Here is a 21,310-nt window from a genome sequence, read left to right as displayed (position 1 = left end):
GTCTACCCCTCTGACCGACTGGAGTGCAGTCATGGGAGGGACACCACAAAGAGCAAGGCAAGGGACAGAAGTCTGAGGTAGCTGCAGCTCTCCAGACACTCGGAAATACCAACTGCACAAAGATGCCCACCATGTACGGGAACATTCTCACCCAAGGATGATTCCATTCCGTGGCTGTACTAAAAGAAGGGACCAAGAAACAAAATTTTTACCCTTAAGGTCCTATGATGGGGGAGGTCCTGTACATTTGTTAATAAAGCACTGTTGAGCCAATAGAACTCTAGATAGGTGGGACTAGGAGTCCAGGAGGATTCTGGGAAGGAGAAACACAGAGAGTTCGAGATGTAACCGCCATGGGGTAGGAAGCCCGGAACTATTCTCCGGTAAGAGAAATACTTACATTAACAATTATGGGGTAATTACTTAAGTCAAAGCTAGCGAGTAAGAAACAAGCAAGGCCAACAGCTTCATAATTAATATAGCCTCCTGTGTGTTTATTTGGGACTGATGCGGCTCTAGAACCAGGCTGGCGGGAAGGCATCCTCTCAAGGAAAAAGCCTCCTCTTAACATAATGGTTGTCAGGAGTGGGATTGAATTTCCACGCAAAACAACAAAAGCTTTAAAGGAATTTTAGAAACAGAAGAACAGAGAGAAGCACAGATTTTGGTAGCAGCATTTTTCTCAGGTGTGCTCTGTTTTGCTAGCCACAAGCCGAGATTCACGTGGCTCACTTACTGGAGTCTTCCTGACTCGGCATAAAAAGAAAAAAGAAAAAAAAAAACAAAAAAGGAAAAAAAGAAAAAAAAACCACCAAGGTTGTTTTAAGAGACTCTACTAACGATTGAAAGGTGTGTACATATAGCTGGCAGTGGCAGCTTTTGCTGGATGTCAGCATGGACTGAGGCAGTAAGCTGGAATCATGCTTACGCCCGCCATCTTGAAAACAAGGCAGTTTAAACTGCCGAGGTTTTACAAATAAGACAGTAAAGTCAGACTTGGATGAAGAAAATCTCTAAAGGTTTACAGTGTGTTTAAAAATATACGTGAGATTGAGAGAGAAAATGAAACAGCAAAGTGGTAAATAAATACAAAAGCCAGCTGTGATGGCGCACGCCGGTAGGAATTGCTGCAGAGGCAGAGGCAGGCGGATTTCCAAAGAGAAACCCTGTCTCAGAGAAAAATAAATAAAAGTAAAATAAATAAAGTAATAATAGATAATAAGCCACGTAAAGATGGAAAATACACAGAGAGTCTGGATACTGTACGCTATTATGTTTTTCAGGTTTTTGATTGCTAAGGAAGGAACAGCTACTAAAGTACACTTGATTATAAATGCTGCTGAATTAATCCAACTTCTATCTTTTAAAAATGCCTTGACTTCAAAATTTAAGTATAAGGATATGTTACTCGGAAAAGGAGTTTTAGTTTATGTTTCCACAGAGAATGAAAAGCTGAGGATTCCTTCCAGGCTTCTGTGGTTTGATGAACCAAGACCCCCGGAAGCAGTGGACCAGGTGTTCCAACAACTGAAACAGCTAAGATGATGGAGCTTTACAGACCATGAAAATAAGGACTTATACAGGTTTCTGAGTTTTGTCATGATCCCCATGGTATGAACGGCGCCCCCTTCCAGCATGAAGCAGTTTGGAATGAGCGACGTCCTAATTCCCATCTTGTTTATAAATCTTTGTTTTCATTTAAATGGGGTTGTTTATAATTGGCTAATGATCACAGCCGATCTCTTGTTAATGGTAAAAAGGGGAATTATGGTATGGGTATTGTTTTTCATTTATTGATACAAATTCAAGGTCAATTTTGTGATGTGTATATTTCTCCTCTTGATTAAGTATTGTGCTTATACTTATCTTTTACAACGTAATGCATAATTAAATGCAGATTATAGATAGTTACTTATAATAGTTAGAATTTATAGTTAGGTAAGTTAGGTTTTCTAGATATACAGAAATATATTTGAGATAAACAGTCTTCAAACCTCTCAAAGACCTTCAGAAAATGGCATTTAAAATAGTTTAGGGTTTTTCTTGACAATGAGAAATGTCTGCTCCTGGCAGCACCAATTATGTCTGAGAGGAAAATGGGCATCGAAGAAACTCGTTATGGAGTTTGCTTTCAACATGGCAAGATTAGCCATTTGGGCAAGAAACTGCTCTTGCCTAGACTGTTTGACTGTTGTTGTATAATCTGGACATGCAGGACCCACAGGAAAGTGACTGCTGAACTCAGTCTTACAGGGTTCCTGCTTCATGGAAGAGTCTACGGGACATTCTGCAGGACACAGAAAAATGACTGACAGACTGCCAATGCAGATAGACAGTTTGAAATTTTCTGTTTTGCTGAGAAGTGTTCCAGACACATTGTGGCCTATGGGCTGAAGATGGATGCCTCAAAGTTACAGAGGAACTTCGGGTGACTGTCCAGGCAGTAAGATATCTCTGTCAATCCTAGTGTTTATATATTATCCTTCTGTGGTCTTTGATGGAGTTGAAGACAGATAGTTATAGTTATAGTTTTCCTTAGTTATGATAAAAGATAAGCTACATATAGAACTTTGGACTCACAATGATGGGATGGATGATATTTTCGTTAAATCTCGCTAAAATATTGTAACTATGTTCTTACTTGATAACTGTTCTGTTATATATAATTTGACTATGTTAAAGTTAAGACCTTTCTTTTTGTTTAAACAGAAAAGAGGAGATGATGGGGGAAGTCCTGTACATTTGTTAATAAAGCACCTTTGAGCCAATAGAACTCTAGATAGGTGGGACTAGGAGTCCAGGAGGATTCTGGGAAGGAGAAACACAGAGAGTTCGAGATGTAACCGCCATGGGGTAGGAAGCCCGGAACTATTCTCCGGTAAGAGAAATACTTAGATTAACAATTATGGGGTAATTATTTAAGTCAAAGCTAGCCAGTAAGAAACAAGCAAGGCCAACAGCTTCATAATTAATATAGCCTCCTGTGTGTTTATTTGGGACTGATGCGGCTCTAGAACCAGGCTGGCGGGAAGGCATTCTCTCAAAGAAAAAGCTTCTCTTTACAGTCCTATTTTTAACAAGCTTGTTTGTCTAGCCTCTTCAATAGCAAAGCCTTTCTACCATGCACCCCTAAAAATAGTGATGTTTCATTCTTGCTCAGGGAGGCACTCAGGTTTCCCTCCAGGCTGTTTCTGCAATGGGGCTGTACCCCAGAAGAATGAAGCACTTAACTATTTTTGTAAGAATATGCTATTTCTGCAACACACATAGCTGGTACTGTCACACACTTGAGGATGTATTCCTTCTAGAAATACAGGTCTGCAGCAGCCCCATTTGTTGTGGCCTTGAAACTTCAGGGCCTGTTGACTTAGGCATTCCACAGAAGTTCATAGTTTCATTTTATCAAACAGGGTCAAAAAGGGTCAATTACTTTCTATTAAAATAACAATAAGGGAGTTATTTCCAGTGATAAATCTTTAAAGGGAGGAGTTAGCATACTGTCCTTGTCAGCTTTATGAGACAACTTGACATAGCTTGGAGTTATCTGAGAGGAACTGCCTAGTTCAGGTTGGACTATGGGCATGTTTAAGGCAGCTGTCTTGATTTTAATTGCTGCAGAAGGGCCCAGCACACTCACTGGTTGCAGCAACATTTATTCTTCTGTAAGTGGTCCTGGGCTGTGAGTATGTCAGCAAGCACCATTCCTCCATGGTTCCTTCTGTACTTGGCTATAAAGCTAGTTCCCTGGTTAGAGATAATATTGTACCCAGTGGTAGCCAGGCCTGCCTCCAAGTTCCTGCTTCGAGTTTCTGCCCTGACTTCCTTCAAAGATGGATGTGACCCGTGCCCTGAAATAAAGCCTCTCCTTCCGTAAATTGCATCTGGTCAGAGTGTTTTATCACAGTAACAGAAAAAAATCTATAATACACACCACCTTGTGTCTATAAAGCAAAACCAGGCATCTTTCTCTATTATTCTATCTTTTTCCTTTAGAACTCATGAAATAAAAGCTGCTTACAAATGTCGGTATGTGATTTAGTTTTTGAGGAAGCCTTAACTTTGAAATCAGTTACAACCCCAATATCCAGAGAACCCGTGAGCTCCGTGCCATGTAGCCGTTCTTCCCTGTACAGAGAAGACAGTGATACTTCAAAGGCACAGGTAAGAGATTTGTTTCCTTGTCTGCATTTCTCCCACATGCAAATCCCAGCAGGAGACTATCACAGGTTCCTTCAACACTGCACTGTGTCTGGAACAGGTGAGCCCAGCTCTGATTTCTCATACCTGCTGAGTTGCCCCAGAAGTACCAACTACAGATGACAGACTGACCAGTCAGCATACAGAGCCCCAAACTGTCCTGCTGTGTGTGTGCAGGATCTCACTAAGTATTATCCAGTCCTATATAAAGGAAACACCTAAAATATGGTCCAACCCAGGTCTAGTATGATGGTGCACATCTGTAATCTCAGCATTCAGGAAGCTAAGACAGGAGATTCACAAGTTCAAAGCCAACCTGGCTACATAGTGAGTTCCATACTAATCTGAGTTATATACACACTCACACATACAAGGGGGGGCAGGAAGGGAGGGAGGGAGTGAGGGAGAGAGAGAGACAGAGACAGAGACAGAGAAACAGAAAGAGAGAAAGACAGAGGGAGAGAGAGACAGTGCACAACACTGACCTGAAACTCTCTTCAAAATCTCAAGGAAAGGATCCTTGGAGTCCTAGAAAGCAAAACATTACTTCCTAACTGAAACACCTCCATCACAGGAGGAGAGACGGACAGATCTGTCCATTATAGGCAAGAACCAGCAGCAAGCTGATACCTAGCCATCTGGAGGTAGCCACAAGGTCCTCAAAGGGACCTGGAAGGAGGGATTAGCCAATGGGATTCAAACTGAAAACAACAACTGGAATATAAGAGTATATCGCAATTAACAATAACATGTAATGCCAGAAAAGGGTCTGAGGAGTGGGGATGATAGCTCAGTTGGTAAAGGACTTGGCACAAAGCATGAAGACCCAATAAAAACACAGGTGCTACCACACCTGTGTGGCTCACCTGGCATCTCCTGAGGAGGCAGAAGCAGGTGGATCCTTGGGGCCCATTGGCCAGCTAGCCTAGCTCAATTGGACAGCTCCAGGTCAGAAAGACCCAGTCTCAAAAAACAAAGAGGTGGGCAGAAGAGATGGCTAAGCAGTTAATATCACTCATGCTCTCCCAGAGGACCCAGGCTCAATTTCCTCACCCATAACATGCAGATCACACCTGTCTGTAATTCCAGTTTCAGGGAATCCAACACCCTCCCTGGTCTCTACAGGTACCTGATACATTACAGAAGCAAGCATACACACAAACACATACATACTGTGAATTCCTATGCAGGCACTGGCATTACAGCTGGGATGGTGAGCTTGGATATCATGATGGGTCTGAGATGCAGATCCATCTCAGAAAGAATAATCAACTTTTTTTTTCCTGAAAGTCACTTAATGAAAGTCTCTGAAAAATTCATTTCTAAGTACCTCCTCAGCCTTTATATTCATGTTAGCTTTCAATGGGTGCAGTATGGGTGGAGGTTTACTTGGGCAATCCTTTTCAGCTATTGGCATTTTTCACCAAACAGAAAATTTACACAGCCAGGGTCATTCATTATCCTAGCATGAAACCATCCTCTCTGTCTCAGGGTAGAAGAGCAAGGAAGTAGCTCAGTGTCAATGGCATTAAATTAATGCGCCTTTGCAAAGCTCACGCTAATTTCTGCAAAATTTAATTTGTAAAAACCAGCCCAAGGCTACTGCAATATCAAATTCACTTGATGTGTTAATTTCACACTCCAGGGTCTTCATCCCATGGGTGGGTGGGTAGGGGGACTACAATTATATAAAGTAGCAGAGTGTTTGAACTTACCCAGGGGACCCCAGAGAGTAGTCCTGCCCAGCCCAGCAAGGAGTCAAAGACAAACTTGCCTGCTGCTGGCCCCCTGGGAGTATAAAGATGGCACCAGAAATCCACCAGGCTGAATCAGTATTTTCTCCTCTGTAGAGCTCAACCACCAGGTACCGGCATCCCATTTAATAAACTTTGTCTTTCAGCAAAGAAATTCAGTTTGCACTTAAACAAAACCAAAGGCTTGCTAGATGGCTCAGTGGGTTAAGTGCCTGCTGTATAAATGCAGATCTGAGTCTGTATCCCTAGCATCCATATCTGAAATCCCAGCAACAGGGACAGACATAGATCCCTGGAGCTTAGGACAGCTACCCTCGCCCAACCAATGGGCTCCAGACTCAGTGAGAGATTGTCTCTCAAAATATAAGCTGGAACGTTATCAAGGAAGACATATGGCATAGGCTCTTACCTCCAAATGTGCATATATGCACACATGTGCACATACTCACATGAATACATACATCCACCCACACACACACCAAACCCAAGTGCTTTATTCTGACACTGGAGACAGCATGATAGCTGCAATGCCGTCTTCCAGCTTGTATTGCAGATCCTTCACCTGAACGTACCAGCTATGAGCATGACACCAGAAAGACAGGCAGACATTGGTGACCCGGCCACTAAAGTGGCTTATTTAGCCTAATCAGACCCTTCAAAAGTTTCTCCACCATTGGACTGTATCCCATCAGTCATTAATTAATCTTCTAGGGCAGTGGTCCTCAAGCTTCCTAATGTGGTGACCCTCCCCTAACCATAAAATTATTTTCATTGCTACTTCCTAACTGTAATTTTGCTACTGTTATGAATCACAATGTAAATTTTTCGGGGGAATATAGGGGTTTGCTAAGGAGGTTGAGACCTACAGGTTGAGAACCAGTGTTCTGGGATGTAAGATTTCAGTCAGCCATCTTTACACACCTGCCCACTAAGCTGGCATTTACCACAGGTCACACAGCTTCAGATACAGGGTATTTTCCAGCAGCTGCCTAGTACTCATGGGAGGAACAGTACTGCATGCTGATCCCCCATGGTCTGCAAGAACAGCACCCAGTTGTCTTGACTTCTTCAAGTGTCTCACATGGACAAGAGGCTAGCACTGAGGGAGTCAGGCCCAGATACAGACAGAGGCCTCCACTTGGTGGAGTTTTCATGGCTGTCATGTCATGGCCTATGTCAGTTAGCTAGAAATGGAAGAGCCTACAAAGACTGAATTTCTTGCAGAAGCATGGAAAGTATCACTGCTGGAAAGATGCAAAAACTCAGATGGCTAAGAAATGTGAACAATGTGGGGTCACAGAGACACTGTATTTCAGAGTCCTGGTATTATGAAGGAAAAGTAAACGAAATCACTACCATCCCAAGACATGAATGGAACCTTCCTTACCATGAAGCTTTACTGCTGAATTATTATTAAAGAAGTCAGTCCCGGTAGCACAGGCCTGTCATCTTTGTGACTCAACATTGGTGACAACAACTCTGGGACATGAACAACTCTGTGACACCTACCTCAACTAAAGAAAAATGAGGAAGTGCTTCCCTAACATACACTCATAGGTCTCAGGTTCAATCTCTTGTACTGAAGGAAACAATTAAACAGCATGGTGGCTTGATGCACTCATCCCTGCTCACTTGGATGAAGAGGCCTTTGGTGTAGACATGCCCAGAGGAAGACTGCTCCATGTGATGAGATCAGAGCATGCTAGTCAGAAAGGCAAAGAACACAAACTGGAAATTTCTCATCACCACCACATCCTCCTTGATTATCCCTGCGCTACCCGATGTCGTTTACGCTGGTAAGAGAGAGGGAAGCTTCAGATGGATTCTGAGAAGTCAGCCTTTGACTGTATAATTGAATTTGTAAACTAGGTACGGTGGCTAGCATCTGGGACACCAGAACCTAGGAGACTGAGGCAGGAGGACAACTGTATATGCGGTTATCTTGGGTTACAAACCAAGATTCTTTCTCAGCAAATAAAAACATTTTTGTTTTTACAAAGAAGCACCTGTCACCATGAAATGTGAATTCAACTACAGTTTAGACACGTCCCTACCAGGCTCTGAGTCATCCCTGAAGAGAACCTGTGTTTTCTAATAAAACATGTTCACAGCTCATATACCCACCAATGTGTAAAAGTAAGCAGACACAAACACAAACAGACCAAGATGGTGGCCTAAAAGAAGATTACTATTACTAGTAACTCAACATACAGACATACTCATTGAGACTCCACTCAGCCTGTAGTCTGGAACTGGATGAACATGCAATCCACAAAATTACCCTTTGTCACCTGGTCCCTACAGCAACAGAAAATACAGACAGGCAAAGCCAGCTCCTGCATCTGGGTGGGCAGCCTAAGAAGCCTGTGGGGCACTCTGCACTGCATACAAGTACGAAACAAAGAGGAAGGAATGGCTTCGATCTTTCTTACTCTGGCTTTTATGGTTCAGCCATTGATGGTCCACGTGGATAATTTCCTCAGGAGAGCCTGGTGGAAATTTCATCTTCTGAATCTCAACACTAGGGGTAAGAGGGAAGGGGACACAGACTGCTGTGTGCAGTACCTTTATCTATAAGCAGAAATGCTGTTGGAAATCACTAAGCAGCTTCCACAGATACAGTGAGCAGGTGTCCAGAGAGCCAAGCACTTGAGGAACCTTGAGATAAGATTCAATACGAATTGGTTGCCAGCCAGGTCACTGACAAGCTCAAGGAGCTGAGAGACAATGGAGAAGACAAATAGAAGAATGGCTCAGCAGCCAAGTGAACCTAAGTGGTAACCTCAAGAAAGTTGAACCCCTCTCTTCACAGTGGCTGAAGTCCCATGGGCATCCGTCCCAACACCAGGAGAATTACACAAATGTAAGGCCAGAAGAGGTGCTAACCCACTTTGCAAGCATTACAAGGTCATCACAGACAACTTTGAGTCTACCAACTCCTACAAGCAATGCTAAGAAAATCCTCTTGGCTAGTTGCCTAGAAGGAAATTAGTTTGAGAATGATCTTCATGAAGCTGTGCATTTGAAAAAGTCAGCTGCACAGCATAAGTCTAGCAAACTGCTTGGAATAGCATCTTAATTGAAAGATACCAAGGGAAAGAAGTGACCAATCTATCTGGTGGGCACATGAGAGCATCAAGTTTTATGAGTGTGTGTGTGTGTGTGTGTGTGTGTGTGTGTGTGTGTGTGTGTGTGTGTGTGTGTTGTTTTGGTTTTCCATCTCAGTGATAGCAAGTCAGTCCTTCCATCCTGATGAGCAACTCATTCAGAGCCTAAAATAAAAAAACTAATAAGATCCAATTGATTTTTTTCTCATCTTCTTTTTGATTCTGTTTCTAGAGAGTCTCATAAGACCAGGATGATCTTGTACTTACTATGCAACCAAGGGTGACTGAACTTGTCATCTTCCTGCCTCTACATCCCCACGTGCTAGGATTACAGGCCTGGGTCACCACCCTGGTTTATGTGGAACTGGAAATAGAATTCAGGGCCTCATTCATGCTAGGCCAGTATGCTGCCAACTGAGCTAGCTACATCCCTTTTAAAAGCAAACATAAAGTAATAAACGGTGCTTACTTTCCTGATTGGTAATCAGGTCAAGGCAAGGGGAATCCCTTCCTTGGAGAAAACAACTAAAGACACAGAAGACTCAGAAGGAGAAAACATCTCCCTCGTTCACTTTTCCAAGCAGCACCACTAACTATGAATCTTTTAGCACATTTTAAAAGGAAAAGGAGGAAAATAAAAAAATTGCAACTTAACCAACGCCTATGAAATGGAGCTGGAGAAAGGGCATGGGGGTGCTCCACAGACACCTGGCACAGCCTGTCGAAACTGTCAAACCTCTGGATCACCAAGATACTCTGGTACTTTCCAAGGAAGAAAATGGAAAAGAAAGACGAAGAAAAGAAAATCCTACACGCCTGAACAGTGAGGCGGGAAAGCTTGCTTGTAACTCAGCCTTGTCAGACAGAACACAGCAGCCTCAAAAGGTTCAATAGCCTTTTTATAAACCTATTGTGTGAGTAGTGCCTAAAAATAGTGTGGTTCCCAGGCAGGCAGATCACAGGAGTAATGCCTGCATGCTAAGCTTCACACAATAGACAAAGGATGGGGAAAGGAGGGCAGGCTGGATCTCCCTCTGTACCAGGCTCTTGTAGCTGGCTGCCTTCCTCCCTGAACACTCCTCCAAACTTCGTATCCTCAGACCACAGGGTGAACCACATCAGCCCTATGCCCTCCCCATGAAGATGGGAGGGCAGGCAGAGAAGTCAAGCCAGGACCCATGACATCACTTATTCTTGGCCACTGAAGAGAACTTTCTTGTCCCTTAAAGTGACCTTAAAGGCAATGCCTACATTATGATAACTACTATTGTCTTTGCTAATTTTCCCCTGGGTCAAAGTGGCTTCTCCACTTTCACTGCCTAAGGGAAACACCCAGGAATGCTTAGAAAACAGGTGTTGGTAATCAATGTTGATTCAGTGCTTAAATATCAAACACCAGGAGTTTCAAGTTTCTTAGCAGCAAGATGGTTCAGTAAGTAAAGGGTGCTTGCAAGCCTAGTGACCACAACTGAATTCCCAGAACCCATGTCCTCTGACCTCCACACATGCAGTGTGGCACAAGGTTCTCCATTCTAACACATATAGCACATTATTACGTTGATTACATCCAATACATTAATTCGTTCCATCACCCTAGCCAGCAAAGTAGGCTCCTTGGGAAAAGTGCTTACCATGTAAGTATGAGGACCTACCCAAGTTTGATCTCAAGAACGCATGTCTAAAAAAAAAAAAGCCCAACACAGATGTACACATTCATAAACCTAGTTCTGGGGAGGCAGTGGCAAGTGGGTCTCTTTATTGCAAGGTGAAGGTAAGTTATTGCCAAGCTTGTGAGAGACCCCATCTTAAAAAACAAACCAAAACCAAGGTGGAAGGCACCTCAGGAATAACATTTGCAAGTACACATGTGCACCTGCATATAGACACACACACACACACACACACACACACACACACACACACACACACACACACACACACACCAGTCTAAACAACCAAGAGCCCTTGTGGGCAGAACAGAGAAGGCGCTGTGAGAGGTGGCATCAGAAACAGGAGACACACAACAAACTGAAAACTTAAAAGATACGTTTCTAATAGTCCTACAACTCTGATTCTAATTTAGCACTCACGTTTTCTTTTTCGATACATTGTTAACATCCTTGCCATGAAGTCTTACTGTGGAAACCCAGCAAGTCCGAGATGGGGAAGTAACTGTGTGCTAAAGCTCTCTGAAGAGGACGCATCTGCAGTAAAGAAGGTGTTTCAATCCAAGCTAGGAGATATCCTGATCCTGTGACTGTCCTGGACAGAATGAGCCTATTCTATAGACATCTGTGTCACCTCTCATGACCCAGCTATCAGACTATTGAAAGAGCAGACCCTGAGAAATTGGAATTTCCAAATAATCGCATGCTCCTGAAGGAAAAGACTGATGCCTGGTGCCAGCCAGAGGAAGAGCTTGTCTCCCAGGAAGAGATGTTACACAATTCTGACAGTCTGTCAGACCACCATGTAGGACAGACCCGAGCTGAAACAATAAGGTGCCAGCGATGGGCAGGCCCACACTCCTTGACCAGGACTGCTTAGCTCTGTCCACCTCTTGCCCCTATTCAACCTAAACCTCCTGTCAGGACTCTGAAGAATAGGAGTTGAGGAAGGGGTCACTGGACATCTGGGTTCCTCTTCTCAGTGTGGCCATACTGAATAAATCTCCTTTTTTGGCTTTTCACTGTCTCTTGTCCCTCTAAGTGGTCTATTGAGGAAAGCAACTGTGCAGAAGCTGCTAGGGCCGCCAGGGCCCTGCGCTAACTCTAACACCATCAAAACCAGCCCCCTCAATGTGGAATGCTTGCAGGTCCAGAGCCACAATTATCTTAGGTCATTTCTGTGCCAGACTGAGCTTCTGGTACTGCACCTGGAAGCTTAGCAGGCTCCCAGCTATTAAACCCTGAGGCTAAAAGTGCTGAGAGATAACACAGGCAACCTAGATACCATAAGGCTGGCTGTAACCACCCACCTGATGCTCCCACCAGTAGAATGGAAAGCGGATAGATTCACAGGCACAGAATAAAAGGAGGCCATAAAATGCAAGTCATCTCTTCCGTGGTGGAAGACGCTATTCAGGGTCACTTGTATTGCCTGCCAAGGTCAGCCCATCTGGCTCAGATTTAATTCTTACTATAGTCTCTTCGGAGTGCACATGTTACATGGTCTTAACAGATCATGATACCCATGTTACCAATGATTGAGCCATTTTTTCCCAGAAAAAAGTATTAGTTAAATAGCTATATTGGTGCAGCAAGTGTCCCATTAATAAATTCTGACAGGAAGCTTGTTGCATAGTTATTTCTCCAAGCTGGATGTGACCACCCAGCAGCTGTGTTCAGCCACAGGAGATGCTCCCACAGCCCACCTATTAATGCTGCTTCCTGGCGGGACAGGGAGGCTCCAGAGCCTACACCAGGACCCGCCCTGCCCAGAGGCTATTGACTGGGGTGTGACTCTTCAGTGCATTTGCTTAAATGGAAAGTGAGGCACATAATGTCTGTTTAACATGCACAAGACAAGGCCCTGGGCTCAATCTCTAGCAGGAAACAAACAGTTTAGGCAAACTGCCCAAAGTTAAATAAATTAACCCTGACAATCTGATGGCAAAGCACAGGCTGCTGTCCAACTCTAACTAACATTAAGTTCCTTTCATGAAACAGGTTCCCCCAAGCTCATTTGGGGGTGTGTGTGTGTTGGAATCTCTCTCTCTCTCTCTCTCTCTCTCTCTCTCTCTCTCTCTCTCTCTCTCTCTCTCTCTCTCTCTCTCTCTCTCTCTCTCTCTCTGTCTGTCTCTCCTCCAGCCTGATTCTACAATTCTATAGTCACAACCTGTCAAAGCCTTTTGAATGCTGGGATTACAGGTTTGTGCCACCACCACACAAAGTCCATGTACTAGCACGTTTGTTTACATATATCCAGAGCCCAAACGGCTCAAAGTTGACAGCTTAGTCCCAGACTCTATTTCCTTCAGCCATAACAACCCTTCCCTCACTCTGGGGCTTTGTTATCCTCCCTAGCAGAAGGAAGGATGCAATGGAGTACATAGAGATAAACTCAGGGCACAGATGATGGCTGCTAACCCTACTGTGTTTAATATAAACAAAGAATTTCATCAGCAGATTCAATGCTACAGTTCCCACGCTGTGGTACATGCTTAGTCAGTCTCTCTGTTCACACCCCTTTAAACAGTCCTTCACGGTGGGGGTTGGATGGCCAAGTGTGTAGGGAACCAAATGACCCAAGATCGTCAAGAACCTGGCCCATAGAAAGTAGGAGGCTAGAGTGCCTGGGTTGGAATGACTCAAGCTGTGGTGGATTCTCCAACCGCTCTCAGACACATGGTTAATTAACAGAGACAAGCCTCCACGGAACAAAAACAGTTATTTCACTAAGGAATCAAAGTCTGAACGCTCCCCATTGTTCCTCAGTGAATGCCTCCTTCACAAAACCTTCCACTGCCATTGCCGCAAAACAAACGCTCCGTATAAACAAACAAACCAAAGAAAGGAAACAGCTTATGAAATTACAATGTGTTCTGTGACAGAGCCCAGCCTTCGTGTTCATAAACTAAGAGCCAACTCAGCGGCTTTTCACTAAGGGATACAGAGAAATGCATCTTTATAACTCAGGGCTAGAAACACCTTCTAAAGTGAAGCATGCTGGAAGTCTGGTTCACAGCAGGATGTCACATTTCACGTATTTGCAGGTGTATATGTGTACGTATGTGTGTAGAGTCCAGAGAGGGAGGGACACATATGTACCAATGTAAACATGTGGAGGTAAGGGGAATATTCGTGAGCGTTAGTTATTTCCTTCTACCATATGGTTTCTGGGAACTGAACTCAAGCTATTAATTCCTTTGGGGGTCAGGTGGGTGGGTATCAACAGCTCTGGTGGCCTGCAACTCCAAGTAGATCAAGTTGGCCTTGAACTCACAGATACCCACCAGGCTCCAAGTTCTCAGATCAAAGGTCTATAGAACCACACCCAGGTAATTCAAATTTTAAATGTGCCTGGATTGTAAATGTGACTGGATTTATGGGAAGTCTGTGGGCACCTTCAGAGAGTTCTCCACACAGGGACATTTTCTCTGTTTCATGTCTCTGGGCTGTAGGAAGTAATATCTCTCTATATACAGTAATATAAACTATGATTTCTGACAAAACTACAGATGCCTAAAATCTCTAGCAGGCATCAGAACCGCTCAAGCTGAGCACATCCTAGGACTTGCCCAGGACCTTCTGCCCCCTGGTTACCCGCTAGCCTTGGTCTAGAAATATACCCTGTAGGCTGGAGAACCAAGCACAGCTGCCTTCCACAGCTCTCCAAGGAAAGGAAATGCCAGAGGGCCCTCAACTGTGTCCAGGTACTTCTAGGAGGCCCTCAGGCCGCCACCTGGCTTTGACAGCACTGACTTGTCAAGCAGCAGGAGAGAAGTCCGCAGCACTGGAAGGCAGGGCGCTTTGCTTAAAGCAAACCCTGCTTATTTCCTGTGCTGAACGTTTCTCACCTCCCAGCGGCTTTTTTTCCACATTAGAATTTACTCAGGCCCAGGTCCTTCCCTGAGCACAGGAAGTGGACCGAGTCTTCCGATTCAGGAGGGAACACAGCTGTGTTGTAGAAGCCACTCTGGCCCTTGACCTCCGATCCTCAGCATTCACTCCTCTCTGTAGAGACTTTCATATTCTCCATACAAACATGAGCCTCATGCACTGGCCCAGTGCAGTGAGAAAGTAAGGGGTGATATGGGCATCTCCTGTGGTGATACCCTGCCTTTGTTCTCACACACACACACACACACACACACACACACACACACACACACACACACACACACACACGAGAGAGAGAGAGAGAGAGAGAGAGAGAGAGAGAGAGAGAGAGAGAGAGAGAGAGAGAGAGAGAGAGAGAGAGTCAAAGGCTGCAGGTAACAGGATGAACAAGGGACATGGCAGTACCACGTAGGACCCACCCTGAACTGGAAACTGTATGGAGGTAGATAACGCCATGAAGGTCATTCTGGGTCAAATGATGAATGAATTGGGATGCTGATAACAGATGGGACATAAATGAGTCAGTATTAAATAATTAAATAAGCCAGGGTTGATAACTGAACCGCTGTGACCCAAATGCACACATTTTTTATTCCTAGGAAATATACACTGAAGTTCTTAGAGGCAAAGGGTAGAAAACACACATGTGACATACAGACTTGCACATATGTGTGTGGTCTTACAAGGCAGGGCAGAGTAGTGTAGGAACTAGTTCTGACACAGGTTAGAGGCCTAGTATGCCAGCTGGTCACCCCTGACGGGCCCCTTCACAGAGCTATCTCATCTCCTGCTGTTTCTATGTACTCACCTGAGGAAGGGGGCAGCATAGCCTTGACTAAAGGCTGAATGGGTGGGCTAGCCTCATCCATCTTACTCACAAGGCTCATCTCAGCAAGCCCCACCACATCCTGTACCCTCAAGAACAGTGGACTTCAGGCAGCCCTTTGCCCACAATATACTCATCTGAGTTCCAGTTAGTTATGGGGCACTCTCTATGTAGATATACACAAGCTAAATATAAAATGCATACCCTTGTAAACACACCACAGGACACGCACAGAAACTCATCGGCTACTTGATTTGAAGCATCCCCCACCCCCTTACAGGCAACTCCAAAGTTCAAAGGAACCTATGTGAGCCCTGCCAGCCCTATTCACCACATCTACTGGGAGTAAAAAAAAAAAAAAAAGAAAAAATCACAACATCCAATACAGAGAAAGAACACAACCTTTCCAAAAAGCCATTATTGGGACACAGGCATCCAATTAAAACATCAAATAACTGTGGAGGGTAACTGGGTCTGCATGGCAGCCTCCAGCAGCTTACCTAAAAGAACTGCAGCCTCCCTCTGGTGCAGAGCCTGGAGCTCACTCACACAGCCTGCAGGAGAAGGAAGAGATCTGGTCAGATTCCATGCAATCACAATCCCTGGGCAACCCAAGCTCCTGCCAGGGACCCCAAGAGGTCAGACCCAGGTTCATCAACGACACCAAAGCAGTATCTTATCTTTTCCTTCTCCTTCTCTCACAACCCGTAATGGAACTTTTGCTGAGGTTGAATGACACGTGACGGTGTCAAAGGTTGACCAAAGAAGCAGGTAAAAGAACCCAGTTGTCTGCTCTGCATCCAGACACGGAGATTTACAAACACAGATGATCTCTCTGTACACGACCTCTCTTGCCTTGGAGAAGTTATTTTTGAAAAATATTGTTTATAACAGAAGGCAAAGAGTTTACTGCCAGTTTTTTTTTTTTTTTACAGACATTCCTATTTGCTGTGTACTGTCATTCCAAGAAATACTTTTAAGGACTTATGTATATGAGTGTGTTGCCTACATGTATATGCACAACAAGCATACAGTGACTCTTGAGGTCAGAAGAGGGTGTCAGGTTCTCTGGGACTGGAGGTTCAGAATCAGAAGCACAGGCAGTGTGTTCCTCAGCCTTGCCATGGCATCCAGGATTTGCACCCCAAAGAACTGAAAGCAGGCTCTAGAGCAGCGGCTCTCAACCTTCCTAATGCCGAGACCCTTTAATAGCATTCCTTATGTTTGGTGACTCCCCCACCCTAAATCATTTTTGTTGCTACTGTATAACTGTAATTTTGCTACTGTTATAAATCATGATGCGAATACTTGTGTTTTCTGGTGGTCTTAGGTGACCCAATGAAAGGGCTGTTTACTTCCAAAGAGGTCTTGACCCACAGGTTATGTGTCAACCCAGGTTGACAGCAGTTCTCTTTGCAACAGGTGGACAGTGGAACCAATACAAGTGTCCACTGATGGTTGAATAAACGAAATGAGGTCCATTCATACAATGGAATTTAATCCATTCATACAATGGAAATTCTGACATTTGATATATTGTGGATGAACCTTGAGGACTGCTAAGTAAGATACATGGGTCACAAGGGGACAAAGGCTGGGGCAATTTCTCTTAAGTGGGGTTCCTGGAGTAGTGTAGACTCCAAGCAGAAGCAGAATCGGCTGAGGGAAGGAGACGTGAGGAAGCTGCCTTACAGAATTCTAGTCTTATAGGTAACCACAGACAGATATTGACACCACAGCTGCAAAAATGGGAATTTACTTGATAATACAGAACTGCGTATTTTTACCACAACTTAAATGCCCCCAAAGCCAAAATATTTATCAAAGATTACCTAACAAATAATTAGGTAATATCAAGTGTTCATGGACCCTTATCAGAGCAGCAACTGGGCAAGTACCCAGACTACCTTCTAGCTTCTAGCTACTGCAACAGAACAACACTGCTATATGTAATGGTCTTGACCATACAGGATAGGCAAGAGGGATGTCACGTTTGACACACTGAGCAGTCATGGCAGAGACCTATATGGGAGTCATTACTGCACTGCAAATGACAAGTATATCTTGTGAACACAGTATGACTTTCTAGAATTTAAGAGAGGCATCTCTGAAAAGACTCCAATTGTCCTCTAAGGGCTCTATTCTCCAATGTCCTCATGTGCACACATTACTGACCCTCCACATAACACACAAAGTTCTCCTGCTTATAGTCAGTTTCACGCCTTCACTTCTGTGTTCATTAGTTTTCGGTGGTTTATAGTGAGATGCCCTACACAATGAACATTCTGGAAATGCTCCTTTCCTTCCTCTGATGCAGCAAGCATCCCAAGATAAGCAATGCCCACTCTTTCAGCTGGCTGCTTTTGTTTATGGGCAGGAAAGGAAGCCACAGATTCTCCAAGCAATGGGGTCTCTGGAGCCTGGCTGCACTTCCTTTGTCACAGGAGGCAATGAAGCAAGGGTTGTCTGAGTTCTCCAGGAGGTGGGAGAGGGGTGGTTTGAGAGGGTAAAACTGGGTTTTCAGCAAAGAGGTCTTCTCCAGCAACTGCTATGAGCTGGGTGGGGCATGACAGAGAGGATCAGGAAGGTCTGCATTCCTGTGTCTGAGCTGAGACACATCACAAGATGCTCTGCACAGAAATCAACCCTGCAGACACGTCCCTCCCCCACACCTTGTTCCTACCAGCAGGTTTCCTGATGAATTGAGGTTCTGAGAAAAAAGTGCATCCAGCACTGACCCACAATTATCCCATCTAGCTCTTTCTCCTTCTGGTAGGAAGACAACCTTGCCAGCATTCAGGAAAGCCAACATCCAAGAAAGGTTATGTTTTGCTTTGGTTTTTTGAGACTGTGTAGCCCTGGCTGGCCTTGAACTCACAGAGATCCACCTGCCTCTGCTTCCTGTTCCTGAGTTCTGGGATTAAGGGTGTGTGCCACCACCACCCAGCTTGTGGGTTTTTGTTGTTTTGTTTTTGATTAGTGTAACAGTAAAATTCTTGGAGTTGGGGAGATGATTCAGCTGGTAAAGTGCTTGCTGTGTGAGCACGAGGATCTGAGTTCAACCCCCAGAACCCATGAAAAAAGTCAGGTATGGGCAGTGATGTACTCCTGTCTGAATTGTTGAATCCCAGGCTAGTGAAGAGACCTTATTTCATAAAACAAGATGAATGGCATCTATGAAAAGATACCTAAGGTTGACCTCTGTTTCCATACACCAGCACATAAGAACAGACACACACACACACACACACACACACACACACACACACACACACACCACTCTAAAAACAAAGAAATGAAAATTCCTTGTCAGTATATGAGATCTCTCCAAGGCAAAATCAGGTATACCTAACCATGCCCTGTCCATCTATCCATGGCCCAGAAGCTTTGGCAATCAACAAAGGCATCATCTCTCTCCCCTTAGCATCCTATGCAACTGGACACGGCCAACTCATATCCTTTATCAATCTGAGATATTCTGACATGAACAAGCAGCAGCAGACATCAGCATTTGGGCCGAGCTCAACTTGCCCAGTACAGCTGGACACCAGCCCAGTCCCCATGAGTCCCCAAAGCTCAATTCACACCCCAGAAGACAAGGTGAAAACATGAACAGTTAGTGCTAGGTACAGATCACACTCACTAGGACTAGGTCATAAGGGACTTCAGTACATGGACATCAGAAGATATCACCCTTCCTGGAAATGTGCTTTGGACACTAATGCTCTGGATAATGGTATGTGTACAATGGTATGCTAACCACTCACCAAGGCTAGTAGACAGACAGACAGGCAGGCAGGCAGGCAGGCAGGCAGGAAGGCAGGAAGGCAGGCATGCAGGCACGCACACCCCTGTCTGTGCACTGAGGCAGGTCAGGATCCTGTGGAATTCCCAACGTAAATGAAGAGCACTGCACACTGAAAATTGGATGGCTTAAGGGCATGATTATATGATTACTCTGGTTCTTTTCAAGTTACTCGGGAAAGGAAGAAACACTGGACACAGAGACCCTTTGAAGCTATTTAATATTCACCAAATATTTATGTAGCACATCTAGCACCCACATGCAGACCTACATGCTCTGCACACCAAGATGCAATTCTTGGCACCAGAATTTACTGCCTAGTACAGGAAGCCAGGCTTCCCACAGAATGAATCCAAGTGTCCTCAGATGGCACCAGAAGAAATTCCTGGTGGGATCCTCCTCACTGGAAAGGAGGAAGTCATATTTGACTTAGAAGAAGCACAAAGAAAAGGAAAGGCTTTGTAGAGCAGGGGACACCGCAGAGGTCCACATCCCTTCATCCTAAGACTGTTGGGAAGGTATTCATTCACCTAGTAGACTCTCAGTCAGACCTGCCACTCTCCTCTCAACATTGCTAGGGCTAACACAGAAGCCTGGGATTTGGATCACCACTCATACCTCATGTCTAGCATCCCTTTCAGCCCTACAGCACCTCACCTCACATGACACTGATCTCAGCCTTGTATCCCACTTCACAGGGCACTCTCTCAGCCCCAGATCACCTCACCTTACAGAGAACTCCCTCAGCCCCAGATCACCTCACCTTACAGAGAACTCTCTCAGCCCCAGATCAGCTCATAGGGCACTCTCAGTTCTAGGTAGCATCATCCATGGCTTCGAAGGTCTTCACTATCTTCTCTGGCATCTTCAGGAGAGAATACAGTAAAAGAGCTTCCAGGTGCCCTTATTCCCCATTGTACCCCAAGGGCATTGAACTTTCTGCTCCAACATTTTTAGTTTCTTATTTACTTTATATCTGTAACATTCAACTGTGAGTTCTTGACACACAGGAGCCTTAGGTGTAAGCTGATAAAAAAAACAAACATAAGCAGGGGAGTTTCTTACACTCAAAAAAACATTGGCTGCCGCCACTGCAGTGAATTCAGTATTTTTATCCTCTCCCCCTAAATTTATTTTATTAATTCTTCTTTGTGAATTCTGGGAGTTAATAATAAATTACTCTCACTAGCATATGTGGTACAGGAATTCTCTGCCTCTTTCAGCATTTACCATAGACAGAATGAATAAGGAAAACCTCAGAACCAATAGACTCCTACTACATTAATGTTAAAATCTCTATCCCATGGTGACGACAAAGCCAAATTTGTAGGCAAGGCAGCCAGCTCAGCCTTGGCAGCTTTCCTACCGTCTGTTCACCCAGCTCCCTACTCTGCCACTCTGGTTCTCATGCCCAGACTGTGGCTCTTCACACTTGCTTTGGCATAGGGTGGAGTAAGAAGTCATTGAGGCACCTGCAGAAGCATCCTCTCCTCCTCCTCATCTGTAAAACACTTTAGTAATGGGATGCAGGCTCACTCACAGGATGTTCTATGTTAGGAAGCATGGTGTATCACACAGGCATCCCCACCCAGGCCCAACAAAGGCTCCTGACCTAGCATGCACAGCTGATCCAGGCTTTCCACAATCATCTGCTGGTTTGCTTTAGTATCTGCTTATAGACAAGCAAAACATTAGAAATGAGAAGATACCATTTATAGTCATTATCTTAAGAGATGAGTTCTGATCCAACCCAAACCACCCATGGTCAAGTACAGCGGCTGATCAGAGTTCCAACTGAACAATGCCTTGGACATGTTCAGCCTGGGCGCCCTATAGTATAAGCCTGCAGTGATGCTCATTAAGTCAACAGAGAAGGAAGAAAATGAGCCATATTTGTGAAATCCAAGTGTATCCTATTTTAAGGATGCAGATTAAGATTAACCATAATAAACCAAGAAAAGACAGACTCAAACAAATACCTATAGATATCCATAACAGGCACTGTTCCAGCTGATAATTTTCCCACTCATGCTGTCTCTATTCTAGACACCCTAAGGGGC

General features: G+C 44.5%; 1 protein-coding gene across 2 annotated transcripts in view; it reads right to left on the bottom strand.

Annotated features, from left to right (window-relative positions):
- Window positions 1-21,310, bottom strand: part of Sipa1l2 (signal induced proliferation associated 1 like 2) — a 162,481-nt gene that overhangs the window by 99,575 nt on the left and 41,596 nt on the right. For both annotated transcript variants that reach the window (XM_005064689.4, XM_013121863.2), the window contains exon 2: window positions 15,946-15,999. The gene's annotated coding sequence lies outside the window, so the exon portion shown is untranslated. The remainder of the gene's footprint in view (window positions 1-15,945; window positions 16,000-21,310) is intronic.

This window comes from Mesocricetus auratus, unplaced genomic scaffold (assembly GCF_017639785.1).
Source record: "Mesocricetus auratus isolate SY011 unplaced genomic scaffold, BCM_Maur_2.0 Super-Scaffold_100013, whole genome shotgun sequence".
NCBI classification, from domain to species: Eukaryota; Metazoa; Chordata; class Mammalia; order Rodentia; family Cricetidae; genus Mesocricetus; species Mesocricetus auratus.
Note: the sequence above shows the minus strand (reverse complement) of the source record. Positions and strands in the feature narration are given on the sequence as shown.